The sequence below is a fragment of the Hyla sarda genome, chromosome 3 (assembly GCF_029499605.1).
Source record: "Hyla sarda isolate aHylSar1 chromosome 3, aHylSar1.hap1, whole genome shotgun sequence".
In the NCBI taxonomy this organism is placed as follows: Eukaryota; Metazoa; Chordata; class Amphibia; order Anura; family Hylidae; genus Hyla; species Hyla sarda.
In genome coordinates this window covers 159,073,117-159,093,137 of record NC_079191.1, presented here as the reverse complement: position 1 = coordinate 159,093,137, position 20,021 = coordinate 159,073,117, and the positions used below count along the sequence as shown (strand labels likewise).

At 42.5% G+C, this 20,021-nt stretch overlaps 1 protein-coding gene across 2 annotated transcripts in view; it reads right to left on the bottom strand.

The window, feature by feature from the left end:
* XXYLT1 (xyloside xylosyltransferase 1) overlaps positions 1–20,021 on the bottom strand; it is a 309,749-nt gene that overhangs the window by 10,846 nt on the left and 278,882 nt on the right. The window lies entirely within an intron of this gene.

The window sequence follows — 20,021 nt, the reverse complement described above, 5'->3', positions numbered from 1 at the left end:
AGGTGGAAGTTACTTGCACCATAATGTTACTGACATGTCTTCAGAGCAACATCTCTCAAGTTTCAACACTTTATTGCTTTTGCATAGTAAATAAAAAAATAATAATAATAAAAAATAAATAATAATAATAGTAAAAAAACAACAACATTTCTACTCAACACTCGTTCCAGGCAAACTTTACATGGTTTCACTCATATGTTCCTAGCATGACTCTCAACTTCAGTCACAGCCCTGTTTTAATCTAATTTCTGACAAGGGTAGTTTCTTTATGCAACAATAATTCACATATAGGTTCACAATACGTTCTATCTTTAGTAATCTTTAGTTCATTTCTTTCAGGACATAGCTCTTGGTGACGTTGCTTTTGAGTTTACTAAAGTCAGTAACAGGTTGTCAGTCAGTATGTCTCACGCTTCAGATATTAATGAGGCTTTGTCGATTCCAGAGACTCTGTCAAGGGCTTCGGACAGAGGCAGTGTCTCTTCATAGCGCATGTGGACAATTCCTAAAATCATGAAAGAGTTGCGCAGAAGGGGAGTTCCTTTTGCAGCAACAGCTAGGAAGGCCGAGCTATACAATTACTGATGGAACAACCTCTTGCTGGCCCCAGTGGGGTTACCGAGCACACGGGTGGAGAGTGGACACAGCTTGGTTATAGGAGTCATCATAGCTCATACACTATGTATACTTACAATAGCATAGATACCATTGCTTCCCTTACTATAGCATTATTCCATATACACATCACTATAAGCTCAAATACTAAGCATACGTCACTATAGGAGAGACAATGCATACGCTTCTCTATAGTTGTTACCATGTACACTTTACCATCTACGTACACCTTGCTAGATCACATTCAGGCGAAGTACGCATGTCATCACTAATGTACACATAGATTTGAGTCATGCCATCATACAGGTGCAATATATGTATTCCTATCATGTATATGCCGGGTAGATGTCGTTATCATATATCCATTTTATATAGAAGCACAGGGCAGGTGGCACTGACACGTTTCCTATGTTAAGGTTGCTATGTTTTAGGCTGTCATTACTACGGTTATGTTTCCTCATGTATTCAATGTTGTCATGCTGTCACGATACTAGTACTATCGCGTTTTGTGCACTCTGGTCTGGTGGGGTCTGCTAGGGTTAGGGTCAGTCACGCCTTCCAAGCTGTCACCATAGTCAGTTCAGTTCGCTGCTCATTATCAGGTAATGTCTTTTAGATGTCACAATATGTTCCAAACACACACGCTTCGTATGCATAGAGTTGTCACTATATGACTGCTGTAAATAGGCACGTTACACGATATTTGGGCAACCTATCATGACTACGGGTATGGTACTTACAAAGTCCCGTAACGACTACAGACGCAATGGTTATGCTATATCCTGTCACAACTACAGGAACGATGGTTATGCAACTTCATGTCACGACTACAGGCACAATGATTATTCAAGACCTGTCACGAATACAGGCATGATTGTTACGCAATGTCCTGTCACGACTACAGGCATGATTGTTACACAAGACCTGTCACGACTACAGGCACAATGGTTACGCAAGATCTGTCACGACTACAGGCACAATGGTTACGCAAGATCTGTCACGACTACAGGCACAATGCTTACGCTAGACCTGTCACGACTACGAGCATGATGATTACACAATGTCTTTTCACAACAACCGGCATGATGGTTACACAAGACCTGTCACGACTACAGGTACGATGGTTACGCAATGTCCGGTCACGACTACAGGCACGATGCTTACGCTAGACCTTTCATGACTATGGGCATGATGGTTACGCAATGTTCTGTCACGACTACAGGCACGATAAATACGGTAGACCTGTCACAACTACAGGCACGATGAATACACAATGTCCCGTCACAACTATGGGCAAGATGGGTATGCTATGTCCTGTCACAACTACAGGCATGATTCTTGCGTAAGACTTGTCGCATTTGTGGGCACAATGGTTTTACAAGTAATGTCGGGGTTTGAGTAGTGCTTCTATCGAGTAGTGTAAGAACTCTTTCCTCCAGGATACACTCAACCAATTCACCCCAGTATATGTGTTTCATTGTGTCACTCTTATTGATTAGGGTATGCCAGAATGACACCAGGTGTTCATGGAAGCCTTTATGTTACCTACCTACTCAGTTGTATTTCGCCACTTAGATTTCAGGCTATTGAGGTGAAGTAGTCATCTACTCCTAGAGAAGGTATTTGGATCATCTTGGTTCAACACTATGTCATAAGGAATGTAAGGACCAGGTATCGTAAGTAAGTAGATTGCTGTTTAGGTAGATTTTGTGCGTGTGCTCTTCATACACACAGTAAGCCATGGTTACCCCTTTCTAGGTCCTCAGTCAGGTTATTGCAGTTACACATTGTACTATGTATCTATAATCACGATAGTCTCATGATAATATGGTTACACAAACACTGTCACATCTACAGGCACGATGTTGCTACTAGACACAAGCTGCAATCCTCTGAGTTTCGTATTACGGTATGTGTTCAGAATGCACAGGTAATGTAATACTTTCAGCTCCCGCTGCATTTACTTTCGGCTCACTTAAGAACTTGTCATAGGTAGATAAGGGTTCATGATGCAGGTTCTAATCTTTCTTTAACAATGCTTTTTTAACGACCAGTCATTTCGTAAAACACGTATCTTAGCTAAAGCATTGGGTTATAATACTACTTCTCTTTCGGGGCATTCTTTCTGATTTCCAGCGCATATCATCAAACAAATGGGTAGATGAAATTCGTCTTGTTATGCGAGGTATGTTCCGAATTTTAGGCTTGAAATGTTGCAGGTGTTTAAGTTTTGGCAATGTAATTGTAGTATATCAAATGTTTATTATTAGGGGTGCACTGAAATTTCGGCTGACGAAAATTATCGGCCAAAAATGCCCCTTTCTGCATTTTCGGCTGATGCATTTTCGCGCCGAAAGTTTCGGGAGGCATGGCCTAAATGACACAGGGGATTTAGTGCACCAGAACATGCCTGTATGCCCTGAGTCCCGCCCCGCTTCTTCTCTTCCATCCACAAAGTCTCCGCCCACTCTACTGTGCTGCCAAAGTCCCGACAACGCATCATCTATCTACCCAAATATCCCCCCACCAGAGTGCACTCACACTCCACAAACCGCTGCCTAAGTAGCAGCAGTGCAACACCGCCCCTCCTCTGACCCCCCTCCCACAAAGACGGCTCATTTACCAGCAGGGTACAGCGCAGGGGCTGCCGGGGTAGCAAATGTGCGGGCCTTGCATGTCTGCTAGTCACATGACCCCATCAGCAGGATTACCGTGGAGGACTACGCACCTGTCTGCCCTTCATGAAGTGAGGAGTCTTCATCAGCCACAGTTACTGTCTGTCATGGTAACAGTTTTTCATTTGTGTGTGACCTCCAGTATGCAAAGCACTACAACAATTGTAGTGTTTTGTACCTTTACATACTGGGGGTTGCAGTGTTTTGTCACTTTGCATGCTGGGGGTTGCAGTGTTTTGTCACTTTGCATACTGGAGTCTGTGCTACGGATTATAATATGCAAAGGGATAAAGCACTACAACCCCTAGTATGTAAATCTAATATGGAACGGGACACACAGCACTACAACCACCAGTATGTAGAGATACAATGCATTACAAGCTCATAACCTCCAGCACAGAAGACAAAAAGGCTTGTAATGCACTGTATCTCTACATACTGGGAGTTGTAGTGCTTTGTCCCTTTGCATACTGGAAGTTGTAGTCCATTGTTGCACTACATATTGGAGGTTGTAGTAAAAAGTAGTGAATAACATTTTTAAAAGTTTTAATAAAAGTAAATACGCCCCTCCCCCAATAAAAATCCTCTCTTTTCCTATTTAAAAAAAAAAGTGTGAAAGAATTTTAATAAACATATTTGCCATATTGTGTGCGTAAATGTCTGGTTCATAAAAACATTATGTTAACCACTTAAGGACACAGGGCGTACCTGCACGCCCTGAGTCCGGTCCCGATCTATAACGCGGGTCACGGCGTGGCCCCGTGTCATAGCAGGTCGAGCCCGGCCTCTAACAACAGGCGGGACCAGTGGCTAATAGCCTGCGGCACCGATCGCGGTGCCGCACACTAATAACCCTTTAGACGCAGCGTTTAAAGTTGACCGCCTTGTCTAAAGTGAAAGTAAACATATCCCGGCTTGCTCAGTCGGCGGCGTCCTGAACAGATGGAGCACACAAGGAGGGTCCCTACCTGCCTGAGATTCAGGCATGAGAAGTCAAGCGGCAGAATCATTGAAATCAAAAGATCAGTGTGTGCAGTGTTAACATTGCAAAAAAAAGTTAAAAAAATAAGATAATTTAACCCCTGTTTTCTCATTTAAAAAAAGTGTAAATAAAAAAAATGTGGTATCGCCGTGTGTGGAAACGTCCGAATTATCAAAATATATTGTTAATTAAATCGCACGATCAATGGTGTACGCGCAAATAAATTCCAAAGTCCTTTTTATATCATGATAAAAGAATAAAAAGCAATAAAAAAGCCCGATCAATACAGATCACGGCGCAAAAAATTAGCCCTCATACCACCCTGTACTTGGAAAAATTTAAAAGTTGTTATAGGGGTCAGAAGAGGACAATTTTAAACATAAATTTTTGTGCATGTTATGATTTTTCCCAGGACGACAAAATCAAACCTATATAAGTAAAATGTACTGCGTAGAAACAGAAGCCACCAAATTTACAAAATGGCGTTTTTTCTTCAATTTTGTCACACAATGATTTTTTTTCCATTTCACCGTAGATTTTTGGGTAAAATGACTGATGTCATTACAAAGTAGAATTGATGGCGCAAAAAATAAGCCATCATATGGATTTCTAGGTGCAAAATTGAAAGAATTATGATTTTTTTTAAGGTAAGGAGGTAAAAACGAAAGTGGAAAAACAGAAAAACCCTGAGTCCTTAAAGGGCTAATGATCCCCTATGGTGAATCGCGTAAACATTAGAAAAAAAAAAAAACAAACATCCAAGTTCAAAAATATGGATTTTTAATCAGAAAAAAAAATTTCAAGTCTTAAAAAAAAAAAAATCAGAACTACAATGGTACCAATAAAAACTACAGATTACAGCGCAAAAAATAAGCCCTCATACATCCCCATATATAGAAAAATAAAAAGATTTATAAAAACTATATTTAAAAAGTGGGTGGAGCAATGCATTTTTGGTTTCCAGCCAAGCACAACCTAAATTTTTGGTTTTGGCCCAAAATTTCCCTTTTGGTGCCTCCCTATTTATTATACCTACTTGTCTTGCTTTTTACCATCTACAGGCGTGCCCTCGTTCGAGGTTATGGCACACTTCAGCCGCTTATTATGTATATGGTATTTATTATGGATGCACTGGAATTTCGGCTGCCAAAAATGATCGGCCTAAATTTCCCCTTTTGGCATTTTCGGCTGATGCATTTTTACGTGGCGAAAATTTGTGGGGGGGGGGGGGGCGTGGCGTAAATAACATAGGGCATTACAGGTATGCCCTGGGCGCCAGGCACTTAGCGCACCAGAACGTGCCTGCATGACCTGAGTCCCGCCACGGCAGGGACGCGAGTGCAGGAGCTGTGCTCGCCTCATAAGCCGTGGTTCCTGGCTTCTTTCAGCAGTGAGGGACCCGCTGGTAATGGCGGACATCAGAGCTGATGTCCACCATTAACCCCTCAGATGCCATGATCATTATTGATTAGATTGAGGGCACTGGTGACAGATGAGCAGGGCAACCTCTTTGACTCCTGTACACACTATGAGGCTGATAGCTGCAGCACTGTAGATTTGCACAGGGATGCGGCTCTGGGAGGTGACTATACAGGAGTGCTGCCCAATGGACTGCTATGTAGCCTGTCCCTCTCCCCTGCTATGGAGCCTGTCATGTAGAAGCCTTACCAGAGAAGAAGAGTGTGCACAAGACTCCTATGGTGGTGGAGGTGATGGTGCACAAGGGACACAGTGGCCCCAAAACTAACCTGGAGAGACTGTTTGTGGCCCATGGAGTGCGGAGAGTCAAACTGAGGGAGGGGGTGGTCAGGGACAGTTTTTTGTTACCCCCAGGTAATAGCACTGCAGCCAGGTGAACTGTAGGGGGTGATAGGACTGATAGATCAGTGTTTCCCAACCAGGGCGCCTCCAGCTGTTGCAAAACTACAACTCCCAGTTTTGCAACAGGAAAACTGGGAGTTGTAGTTTTGCAACAGCTGGAGGCAGCCTGGTTGGGAAACACTGCACTACAAAATCAGGGTCCAGTCTGTCAGGTCATTCAGGAGTTTAGGATAGATGGGTAGTAGCCTTCAGCTGTCCAAGCATGCTGGGAGTTGTAGTCTTACCAATAAAAACTACAGATCACAGCGCAAAAAATAAGCCCTCATACATAGCCGGTATTTGTAGGAGGGGTGTTAAGGGCTTAAATACCCGGGTGCGCTCTCCTACTGCAGGCGTCCTGTCCCGTGGCACGTCTCTGGCTGCGTCTCCCATACTCTGCGGTCAGTGTGGGGTAGCATTCGGCACTTCCTCCCCAAGCGCAGGGTCCTGGCGGCAACGTAGACACGAGGCAAACCTCCTCCTCGTGTTTTCACGGTAAGCTATGGGTTGCAGGGGCTGGTAGAGGGATTGTCGGCAGTACACTTGAAGATGCACTGTTATCAAGCGGTGAGCATTGTCATGTGCACAGCCCTGCGCTGTTTCACGGTCATGGGCAACGGAATGTTTCAGTGCACCCTATTCAGATTGATTCTACCCATGCATGTACGTGACGTGGCTACTTACCTACACTCACTTTCGGGGTCTGTTTTTGCTGGCGTAGTAGCTCTGTTCCACATGTCTTAAGAGCTAGCTACTTTTCAATGGTTATAAGTTGGGTTAATTAAAAAAAAAGGTGAGGGGGAGAAGTGTAAAGGATAATATATACGTACACATAGTAAGGGGTTTAGGTTTGCGTTAGAGTGTCTGCTATACTTGGGCACATATTTATATTTTGCGCTTGGGACAGTTAGCATAATACAGGAACTCATGGTCGATTTGTGCTTTGTTACAGGGTTTTCTGAGGTTGCTTTCTGCACCAGGTAAAAAAGAAAAAAACAAGAAGGGGGGGGGATGGTCATAGAAGCAGTGGTCTTATAGTCATTCATGTCATCTGTGCTCCACAGGTTCCCAGGGTGCTTTCAGGCACGCATCGGGTTGTAGGTAGCTGGCGATGTTTGGTCTCGGCTAAGTTGCCTGTCTCACAGATTATCATAGAAGGTCAGTGTTTTTCTATACGTTTTTCCACTTACTCATGAACCACCACTCATAGTCAATCTTCAAAACAGGTTTATAACACCAGCTGTTATCAAATTCCACTTTTTCCCTCTTCATACCAGTCATATGCTTATCTGGGTAATCATTTCGCCAGGTTTGATAATGCTAGTTTATAGTTGTCATTGCATATTCAGGGTTTGATTTCTCTACTTCTTGTCTCACGAAATTTTTATTTAAGATTCAGTCTATCCTAACACTGAAGTAAGGCTTATTGGAAAAAGTATCACAATTGGTGATGGTTCTTAGCCTGACCGATTCATTACGCCAGTTTTCAGTTGTTAAATCCAGTGCAACGCCTGGAACGGTAAGAGCATACACCGTTGCTTAGGTTTTCTTTAACTTTTTAAAGGTCAATTTCCGGTTCTCAGGATGCCTGATAGAAAAAATATATATATATATATTATTTTACAGCAGGAATGTGGTCATAGCTATTTTGTTTATACATAGATATTCCTCATATTTATTGTTTCTGTTCCTCAAAGGTTTCAAGTTTGTGAAATGGTTCAGCTGGTTGTGGATCTATAGTCTGCATGTAATTGATCGTTTTCAATGGTAACGTCTTGCAAGTGTAAGCAACAATGCTGTTAGCAATGGCACCTATCATGCATTTCAGTCAGTTAGATTCCATGTAGTTCACTTAAGTTTTGTTCTTTATTCCTAGATTCATAACCGATTGAATCAGCTGGTGGGTCTTTTTTCATCACCAGTGGTTATCACCCTATCATATGTTCAGGCGATAAAGTTAATCGTTACACACCTGTCATGATAAAGCACGATATCAGGTCTCGTTATCATCTTAGGTATTTTCATCAAAGTTTCAAATAGCTGCATTAGCATTGTGGTTGTGGTGTTATAGTATTCAGGTCTTCTATTTTTTGACTCTAGGTTATAAATTATTGAGGATTCTCGGCTTTCAAAGTCATAGCCGATCAGTTCTTACTTTTTAGTTGTCTCGCATTCAGCTTCGTAGGTCGCAAAGGGTAAGCTTCGGTATTACACAAAATTAGTACCTGACACGTCAGCAGGTCTTGTGGATTTTTTTTTATGATATGTTGCTAATCTTTTAGGTTTCCACAGTGGTCTTTCTACTTAAATTTTTCCTGAAATACAACAGCTCCCACGTTTTCTTTAAAAATCTCAGCCAAGAAAGTTGTCACATCGTCAGGTAAGCAGAAGCGTTTTAGTGTTTGGTCGCGGTTGTCTTGGTTGCGGCACGGTCTTTCCTTATAGTCCTTCAGCTAAACAGATCTCACGGAGTCTTTTTTCATCATCATCAACGGTTTTGGTTATCCATAGACTTTTCTTTGCTTACCCCTGCTCACCTTGTGGTTTCTTTATTGATGAGAGTAGGGTATTCCATTGATTCTTACTTTTGGTGTTGCAGGGAAATAGTACCGTTTACTCAAATCACTTCTTCGAAAGCTGATCACTTCACTTTATCTCTCATGTTGGATCTCGTTCACTGTTTTAATTTTCATTTCAATTACAGTCTCATATTGGACAGGTTCATTTCTGTTGTCAGCATCTGCTCAGGCTGGATAGATCCTTCTGCTCCCATATTTCTGTCGCCATCTACTCAACTTTTCACCTGATTATAGGTTTTGCGTTTTGTCTTTGCTCACAGTTCACTTAACTAGTGACCAAATGATAATTGCATCTTAGGGGTCTTGCTAAAATTAGTAATCGATTGTTGCTCATTTAAGTTTTGTTTCTTTACAGTCACCATGTCACATGCTTCGGGCATAGAGGACAACACCTCCATACTAGAGAACACAACTAGGCTGTCAGAGAGTGGTAGTATACCTTCTCTACATTCTTGGACTATTACCAAACTTACCTCGGAATTGTTGAAGAAGGGTATCCTATTTCCGGCTACAGCCTGAAAAGCGGAATTATATAGACTATTAGTTTCTGAAACACCAGAGGCCCTAGCCACGAGGATCTACCCAGCCAGACCATTCAGACTTCTCTTACCCAGTTACATTCTATGTTGAATAATCTCACAAGCTCTATCACAGATATCCAGTCTAGGCTAGAGTCAGTGGAAGCTAGAAACAGTGCTCCATCGTCCGTGGTAGTTCCTGATACTCCGGTGGCATCTACGTCACAAGCTAGCCTTTCGGGTACCTCCGTGGTTACCCCAACTGTCAACCCGGCACACTTTATTCCTCCTAATCTGAAGAAAGATATTCTTGAAGGTAGGGATATCAACCTTGCATCTCTGCTTATAGCTACGCAAGATCTTATGAAAAACAAAAGATTTAGCATGTGGCAAAGTTTCGATGGTACTAAAAAGCAGAGATGCAAGGCTGAACAACAAAACCTTCCACTACAGAGTTTGTTCTTGCTTTCAGCCTTTTCAGAGATATTATTTGCACTGCTCGTGCAGAGTTCGATCTATATTTGTATCATGTTACTGACTTAGCCCATAAATATCCGGGTACTGCTTTTTAAAATTATCACAGGTCTTTTTCAGCCAAAGTGGCCATCGCTTTGGCCCAGTTTCAATATACTACAAATTTGTCGAATATTGACACCCTATTGTTTTGTAGACACTTCACTGGTCTTAAAGCTCCAACATGCTCAATTTGCCAATCCATATCGCATACCGCTGATTGGTGTCAAAATTCTACCAATAGCTCAGAATCAGCTCCAGCTAGAGTTTTCTCTGGACCTAGTACTAGTTTATACAAGATCATCTACTGGGGTAGATAAGTTAGGGAGATTGATACATTATTTTGGGAAATCTCAAATTTATAATAATTTTAAAATTTCTCTGCTTGCAACTAAAGCCAATGTTGGTTACTGTATATTTGTGTTAAAGTAGAACTAGAATATAAAAATTGTCCCCCATACTGCCGGCAGTAAAAAAATAAAGATGTACATACCTTCCTTCGCTCCCCCGGGCCCTCCGGTAACTAGTGATCCTGTTCCTGGTTGCCGGTGGTCGGCGAGTCATACTGCACTCAGCCAATCACTGGCCACAGTGGAGTCCCGACTTGGCCGGCGATAGGCTGAGCGGCAGTGTGATGTTTTCGGCCCTGGCAGCAGGTGCCGGTGTAGTGAAGAATTGTGTGTCTTAAAGTGTTCTGACACTGCCGTTCAGCCTATCGCCGGCAGAGTTGGGACTTCACTGCGGCCGGTGATTGGCTGAGCGCAGTATGACTCGCCGACCACCGGCAACCAGGAAGAGGATCGTGGCGGAGACCGGTGCCGGTTACCAGAGGCCCCGGGGGAGCGAAGGAAGGCATGTACATCTTTATTTTTTTCTGCCGGCAGTATGGAGGACAATTTTTATATTCTGGAGTTCTCCTTTAATTGTTATAGAGCTCACCCAAAAATTGCTTGCCCACTAAAAGCTAACAAACCTTGCTTGAGTGTTATTGATGTGAAATTTTTAGAATCATGTTTGTGCTCTCATCATGATGACATTTTTGTACAATTTCTAGTCACTGGGTTTTCAGAAGGGTTCCAAACCGGTTTAGTAGCTATCCCAGACAGGACTCATGAGTGTAAGAATCTTTTGTTGGCCATGCATGAACCACAAACAGTCGATGCCATACTCCTTGCAGAGCTTGACAAAGGATTCTTACTAGGTCCTTTTTCTATACCACCATTTGAGTCATGGAGAGTCAGCCCTCTTGGGATCGTCACGGGCAAATTTAGTAACAAGAAGAGGCTCATTTATGATCTCTCCACGCCCCATTCCAGCTACATTACCAGTTTGAATTCTTTAATCCCATCCGAAGAAGTGTCCATGAAGTACGCCTCTATTGACCAAGCCATTGCTGTAATAATGCAGTCAGGGCGGGGCTCTTATCTATCAAAAGCAGACATATCCAATGCTTTTAAGTTGTTGCCCATTATGCCTCAGTTATGGTGCTGGTATGGCATCAAATGGAGACAACTATATTATTTTGCCACCAAATTAACTTTTGGCTCAAAGAGTAGCCCCTGGCTATTTGATAGGTTCGTCTCTGCCCTGCACTGGATCTTGGAAACATTGGTGGGTTGTCATAATGTTTTCCATTACTTGGAGGACTTTCTTCTGATAGAAAATCCTTCTAGTTATCCAAGAGATTTACAGTCTTTACTGGAATACTTTAAGTTACTAGGTGTTCTGTTATCTCCAAGCAGGGTCGAAGGTCCTGCTACATTGCTTACTTTCCTGGGCATTGTATTAGATTCTGAAAGTATGACAGCAAAACTTGCAGAAGAAAAGTTAACAAGAATTAGGCGGGCAATTAGCGATTGTTCTAAGTCTAGAGTAATCACTAAGCAAGGTTTGCAATCATTACTTGGAATGCTCAACTTCGCTATGAGAATTATTCCTCAGGGCAGGTCTTTCATTTCTCGGCTGCGTGAATTACTGCTGTCAGCCCCTCAGCAGGACAGTATCATTCATTTAAAACAAGCTATGGCTGACCTCATAATGTGGAGTCAGTTCCTAGACCAGTGTTTTTCAACCACTGTGCCGCGGCACACTAGTGTGCCGTGACATAGTGTAAGGTGGGCCGTGGCAAAAACACCCGCCGGGTGTTTTTGCCGCGGGACATCTGTGTCCCGAAAGTTGCTTTCGAGTCACAGGGATGCCTCTAAGTCCCTGTGGCCCCGTGTTTACTTTCAAAACGTGGGGACCGCCGGGAGGTAGCGCACCCAGGGACGTCACTGACGTCCCATGCGTGCGCTTATAGCAACAATCGCGGAGGACCGGAGCAGCGAGGAGGACGCGCGCTGTCAAAGGGTACAGTGAGCATTTACGCCACACAGGTGTCTGATGGCTGTCGTGTAAGCTGTTCGGCATTAGTTTACGTTCACTTTAGACGCGGAGTTCAACTTTGAACGCCACATCTAAAGGGTAAATAGCGCGCGGCACCGTGATCTGTGCCGCGCGCTATTAGCTACGGGTCCCGGCCGTTGCTAGGTGCCAGGCCCGACCCGCTATGACGCGAGGCCACGCCATAGCCCTGCGTTATAGAATGGGAGCCGACCCCTGACATACATGTATGTCATGGGTTGGGAAGTGACAGTGGTCAGATGTGCAAAAAAACTCCTTATGGATGTAGGGGGTACCTGTAAGTCTAAAATAGTGTATTTTTGGTCCCTTTTTATACCATGAAAAAATGAATAAAAATGTGATCAAAAAGTCCAATCAATACAAAAATGGTACCGATAAAAACTTCAGAACACTGCGCAAAAAATGAGCCCTCATACCAGCCCGGAGGAAGAAAAATAAAAAAGTTATAGGGGTTAGAAGATGAGAATTTTTAACATATACATTTTCCTGCATGTAGTTATGATTTTTTCCCGAAGTACGACAATATCCAACCTATATAATAGGGTATCATTTTAACCGTATAGATCTACAAAATAAAGATAAGGTGTTATTTTTACCGAAAAATTAACTGCGTAGAAACGGAAGCCCCCAAAAGTTACAAAATGACATTTTTTCTTCAATTTTGTCGCACAATGAATTTTTTTCCCGTTTCGCCGTAGATTTTTGGGTGAAATGACTAATATCAATGCAAAGTAGAATTGGTGGCGCAAGAAATAAGCCATCATATGGAATTTTATGTGCAAAATCGAAAGTGTTATGATTTTTAGAAGGCGATGAGGAAAAAATGAAAATGCAAAAACGGAAAACCCCTGCGTCCTTAAGGGGTTAATTCTATAGTGCCAGACAGTGTAGCAACACGTACCAACTGGTAACTCCCAGTTGTTTTTTTTAAGACTAACAGAGAAACCAACAAGGAGTTCAAGAAAAATCAGGAATTATTTAATTGGAAATGAAAAAGAAATGTTGAAAAGAATGTTAAGAGGCCACATGTCCTCTTTAACGTCTATTACTTAGAAAAATAAACAATACCTGTAACAAACAAGTCAGCAGGCAGTTTAATAATCTCCTACCCAGCTATAGGGCACAGTCATCAAATTATGCAGATTCTTTGAAATGGCATCTGAATTTCCAAAATCTTGCAGACTGCATTGCAATTCAGCAGTATATTCCCAGAACCTGCTTCTCAGCTATGACACAGATGATTAAATAGTAGGAGTAAATATACTGCAGGTACATGTAAGAAAAAGTTATAACAATGAATGTAACAACATTCCAATGTCATAATCTGTCATAACTGATAATCTTCGACGATGACAAGGGTCACTGATTGCAGTAAATAAGAAAGATGAGCTCATTGCATATACTGCATATGCTGCGTTTTATGTTCTGTCATTTCATTACATGTCTGCTTCCCATTGGAGTATGGAATGGAGGTCTGCAATGCAGATATAACAAAAACACCGCATTTTCTGTTTAGATATTTAATGATTATAAGTATTATGCAAGTTTCATGTTTTAGTTTCTATGAATGGTAGAGACATGTTAGTTTATATGAATTTTGCTTGAATGTTTTTGTTTATATATAAGATAATGTTACTGCTCTTGGAATATTAAAAGGCTTAGGTCAAATTTCAGAATTAAATGGAATCAATCATCAGATTTGACCCTATATAACGCTTGGTAAAGAGTTATATATAGGGTAAAATCTTTATCCTCACCATCCCCGGGGGACGCTCCTGCCTGCCTGGGATGGTGAGGACATGAACTTATAAACCTCTCCCCTCCGGCCCTGCAAGTAGTTCCCTGGGCGGGGAGCTCCTCTCACCTAGTCCCCTTACTTCGGCCAGCAGCAACAACCCCTCAGCTTGATTGACGGGCCAAGTCATTGCTCTGCTCCGTCTGTTCAGTGAGCAGAGCCGGCCGAAGTAACGGGAATAGGTATGAGGAGCTCCCCGCCAAGGGGACTACTTACGGCACGGCGGGGAGCAGTTTATAAGTTCATATCATCACTATCCCCGCAGGCAGGAGCGTCCCCTGGGAATGGTGAGGAAAAAGATTTTACCCTATATAATGCTTTGCCAAGTTTTATATAGGGTAAAATCTGAAGATTGGTTCCCTTTAAATTAATGCTACTGTACCTCTCCTCAATACAATAAAACCTGCTTAAGACAACCACCCAATATTTTATCAAAAATGGTCTCTTATTGGGGTGGTCATCTCAGATAATGTAGAATGCAGGTTGAAGAGTTTTTGCACATACATGTGTGCTGACTGATGAAGCACTCCAAGTTATGTCATTAATTACATTTTCCAGCAAAGTGAAAAGATAATGGTGGGCAACATGGCGTAGTACCAATAATAACCATAATAATAATAATTATAATAATAATAATAATACAGTGAAGCAGCTCACCAACCTAAATTAAAGTAAAATTGAGCTGCAGGCAACCCTTCAATGATTCTTATGGCTCAAACTCGGCGTCTTGGAATCAAATATCGACAGCACAGTAAAAAGGATGTTGTACTCCAATGCCTGTATCATTTGATGAAGGGAAATTTCTTAAAACATGTTATAAACATAGCCTCTGAGACAGGACAGAAGGACAGCCAAGCACACAGAGGTTAAAAACCTCACCTCTTCCTCTCTACAGTGTATTCCTAAACAAGACCGAGCAGGAACGGAAACAAAAAGTGTACAACTAAACAATAACCATCACAAAAAAAAACAATAGTGAGATATATGCACGCTGTCATGGAGACTTTCTAGAAATTGAATTATTGGCAAGTATGATTTCCTCTTACCAGTCATCTCAATGACAGCACCCCCCCAGAACATACCATAGAACAGAATTAGGAAGGACAATAGCACAAAGGGCCCTGTGGTCCCAAGGCCAAGTCTTCATTAGCCACTGCATCTAGCCTTTCGTGTTTGCAAACTCTTATCACGTGGCTGCCCTTCAGATGTGGCTGATGCCCTTCCCGTCCATGATGAAGAAACTGCTTAAGTGTAATGGGTCTTGACCTTGGGAGGAGGCAACTTGCCCCTAGCCAAGTAGGCCTCAGAAAAAGCTGATCTGATCGACTCCACTCCACCCATTCGGCCCAGGCGTTTTTAATTAGCAGGAGACTGAATATGGGTTTCCTCCTAGCATTCTCCCAGCCCTCTGGCAGGGAGCACATGAAAGGTGTTCACACTGGTGTGGTGCTCTGTGGTGGCCATTGTTGCTGTGATGCTTTGTCTGTGGGGTAGTGTGGCACAGAGCCTGAGGCTTGGTCGGGCAGCAGTGGGGCTGCCTGACCACTGGGTCATTCCCCCTGTGGTCTTTGTGTCGCGGGGGCAGTGGTCACTGCCTGGCACTACGCCAGTGTTAGGTTAGGGACCCACTCTGACTAGGTGGCCTTCACATGGCGAGTGGGCTTGTACTTTTTGATCAAAATGTATACTATCAACCTGTTTGTATTTTCATCTACTTGCTTCTCAGCATAATTTCAAAAACTAATTGCTAATGCTGTTTCTCCATTTTTGTTTTATACCAGTATCAACATTGCTGTTCTGACAGAGCAGGTTTTAGAACTTTCAAAATCAGATTGAAGATTTTTTTCTTCTGGAAGAAAGGGGCATCGGGACACAGAGTCTAGAAGGGTGCCTAAGAAAACCTTCTGGGGGGGATTTTTTTTCCCCTAAACTCTCTGAGGATCTGAACAAATAGTATAAAAGCACAGAAAAATCCTTTGGGAGCAGTCCCAAAAATTCTCACCACCAACACACCTCCAACAGTGAAAAGATTGTAAGACAAACTTACACTTGGTGATTGTTTTTTTTTTTTTTTTTTTACAAACCACTCACACACTTCAAACTCCTATATTGCAATATCCCGTGTGGATCCTTTATCCGCTGCAATCCATTTTGACCGTCTCCAAACCACCCCGAAGTAGAGAAAATGGAAAATAAAAATGCAAAAATTGGAGAGCGGACAATGTCCACCAGAGCGCCTATGATAACTTTGAATGACTTATTCGCACAGTGCTCTCTGCTGACATCTCTGTCTATTTTAGGAACTGTCCAGAGCAGCATATGGTTGCTATGGAGATTTTCTCCTACTCTAGACAGTTCTTAAAATGGACAGAGATGTCAGCAGAGAGCACTGTGGTCATGATGTCAGCAGAGAGCTCCTTGTTCCAAGAAGAAAACCAATTCCTCTGTAGTATTCAGCAGCTAATAAGTACTGGAAGGATTAAGATTGTTTAACAGAAGTGATTTACAAATCTGTTTAAAGGGGTATTCCAGGAAAAAAAAAATTTTTTTTTTTATACATCAAATGGCTCCAGAAAGTTAAACAGATTTGTAAATTACTTCTATTAAAAAATATTAATCCTTTCAGTACTTATGAGCTTCTGAAGTTAAGGTTGTTCTTTTCTGTCTAAGTGCTCTCTGATGACACGTGTCTTGGGAATCGCCCAGTTTAGAAGAGGTTTGCTATGGGGATTTGCTTCTAAACTGGGCGATTCCCGAGACACGTGTCTAAGAGCACTTAGACAGACAAGAACAACCTTAACTTCAGAAGCTCATAAGTACTGAAAGGATTAAGATTTTTTAATAGAAGTAATTTACAAATCTGATTAATGCAGAAAAAAACGCACTCACCCGTATATCGTGCACCGATAACTTTATTCTGTGGAACATGTAACGAGGAACACAGGGAACAGGCAGTCGGCAGGAACGCCAGGGAACACGAGGTGTAGTGCTTTAGTAGGTGTAGTACTACACCTCGTGTTCCCTGGCATTCCTGCCGACTGCCTGTTCCCTGTGTTCCTCGTTACATGTTCCACAGAATAAAGTTATCGGTGCACGATGTACGGGTGAGTGCGTTTTTTTCTGCATTAATCTGATTCTACAAGCGACTTGTGCCTCTCTGACCAGCACCCCGACATAGCACACACCTTTTGGTTTCCATATACTCCTGGATTAGTGGATACCATGTCACGTATAAGTAGTGCATTACATTCACCTGCATAGCAGTGCTGGACTTGCATGTTTCTGCTTCTACATTAAGCTGTAATTTACAAATCTGTTTAACTTTCTGGAGCCAGTTGATATATATAAAAACTGTTTTTTCCCCTGGGTAACCCCTTTAACCCCTTCCTTATTCATTTTAACCCCTTAAGGACGCAGCTCATTTTCACCTTAAGGATGCAGCCATTTTTTGCTATTCTGACTACCGTCACTTTAAGCATTAATAACTCTAAGATGCTTTTACCGATTATTCTGATTCTGAGATTGTTTTTTTGTGACATATTCTACTTTATTTTGGTGGTAAATTTTTGGTGTTACTTGCATCCTTTCTTGGTGAAAAATCCACAAATTTCATGAAAATTTAGAAAATTTAGCATTTTTCTAACTTTGAAGCTCTCTGCTTGTAAGGAAAATGGATATTCAAAAATAAATGTTATATTGATTCACAAATACAATATGTCTACTTTATGTTGACATCATAAAATGGACATATTTTTACTTTTTGAAAAAATTTGAGGGCTTCAAAGTATCGCAGCAATTTTCAAAATGTTCATGAAAATTGCTAAATCTGAAGGGACAGATGTTACAGAACTATAACTCCCAGCATGCCTGGGCAGTCTAGGCATGCTGAGAGTTGTAGTTTGGCAACATCTGGAGGGCTACCGTTTGGGCACCACTGTAATAGAGGTCTCCAAACTGTGACCCTCCAGATGTTGCAAAACAAACTCCCAGCATGCCCAGACTGCCTTTGGCTATCTGGGCAAGCTGGGAGTTGCAGTTTGGCACCCACTAGAAGGGCAGCAGTAAATATCGCTTACTGCCCCCTTCCTCCGTCCCCCCCCCACCGTCGTCTCCCTACCTGCGCCGCTGATCTCCGCAGTCTCCAGTGATGATCGCCGGGCCCCATTGCATCTTCTTTGCAGGTACCGGCCGCCATCTTCTCTACCCGTTCTGCCCGACATCCAGGGTGGGCAGAGCGGGGGGTTTCCATGGCAACCTCCTGCCCTGCGCTGCCATTGGTCAGAATTCATTTCTGACTAATGGCAGGGGATAGGAGGAGATCGCAGCGCTGCAATCTCGCTCCTATGCCTCAGGATGATCAGCCCCGATCATCCTGAGGGATAGGAGCGAGATTGCAGCTCTGATCATCCCTATTTTCCGGGCGATCGGGTCACCAGAGACCCGATCAGCCCAGAATAGAATGAATTGACATGCGATTTTTTGCGATAGCTGACATGGGGGGGGGGGGGGGGGGGGGGGGGTCTCAGGGTGTGCCGGGATGCCTGCTGAATGATTTCAGCAGGCATCCCGGTCAGGTCCCCAAGCGGCTAGCGGCGGGGACCGGAATTCCCACGGCTGTATCCATACGCCCTACGTCCTTAAGGACTCGGGATGCAGGGCGTATGCATAAGCCCTGCGTCCTGAACAGGTTAAATTACCCCCTTTTTTCATATAAAAATATGTTAACAGAATAAAAATAAAAATATATTTGGTGTCGCTTGTGTGGAATTATCCAAACTTATAAAATGTAACATTATTTATCCCATATGGTGAATGATGTAAACCTAAAAAAAAAAAAAATCATAATATACAAGAAAATATTGAGTAAAAAGCAATCAATCATACCAGATACAGGCCCATTTATGGAAAAATACAAAAGTTATAGGGGTCATAAAATGTCAATGTAAAAAAGTTTCAGTTTCAGGGCATTTGTTATGAAAACAAAGGAACATCTGGTCTCACAAAAAAGTCATCACAAAGTACATCTGGTCCCACAAAAAACAAGCCCTCATATGGGTGTTTTATGGCTATTAAAGGGTGAGGAGGAAAAAAAGAAAGTGCAGAAAATAATAATAATAGGCAAGGGGTTAAGTGTTATATCACAGTAAACACTACATACTGTATGAACTAATTCATGATCCCAAAGCTACACATAAAAATCCCCAACTAAATCATTTTGGTTTACAAAATAACATAGTCCCCATGCTCACAGTTAGGAGTAGATATAAATCCCACTTAAGGATTATGGGGGAGATTCATCAATGTCGGTGTGAGGTAGAAATCATTTAAAGGACAACTGTAGTGGTACCGTAGTGGTACCGGCCGCAGCGATGTCCCGCCCCGGCTGGTGATAGGTTGAGCCCACTGTCATGTAAGGAGCTCTGGCCGGCTTCTTACATGACAGTGGGCTCAGCCTATCACCAGCCAAGGCGGGACATCGCTGCGGCCGGTGATACGCCGACGGCTCTGCGGCATCCCCGTCCCCAGGAAGTGGAATGACGTCAGCGCTGCCGGACCATGAGGCCTGTGCCGGACCAACGGGGGCTCGTAGGAAGGTATGTATGAATTTATTTTGTTTATTTCTGAGGCCCGGGCATATATAAAACGGTACCACTACAGTTGTCCTTTAAACCACGTCAGTGCTTTATATTTTTTGCATGTCTGTGCAAAATTCATCAACTGTGCGCAAGCTTGTTGATAAATTTTGCTCAAACAGACATTCCTTCATGTTTCTACCGTCTGACATATTGGTACGTGCACTCCTCGGTGCTCTATATTTGCGCAAAATCTGTTGCCTTTACGCAAAGTTTTAATATCTAAACAAAAAAAGTACAATAGTAAATTAGTGTGTAAAGCATTTTTATTTCTACGGTACACAAGCACATAGAGAACATCAGAAAATATTTTATCAAAAAAGACGCACAAAAAAGGTGCAATGAAAGTCACTGCACAAATTTTTGCGCAAAAAAAATACACAAGAAAAAAAGAGGTAAACTCAACGATAATTGTCCCCCTATATATCTAATGAGCAGATATGTTTGA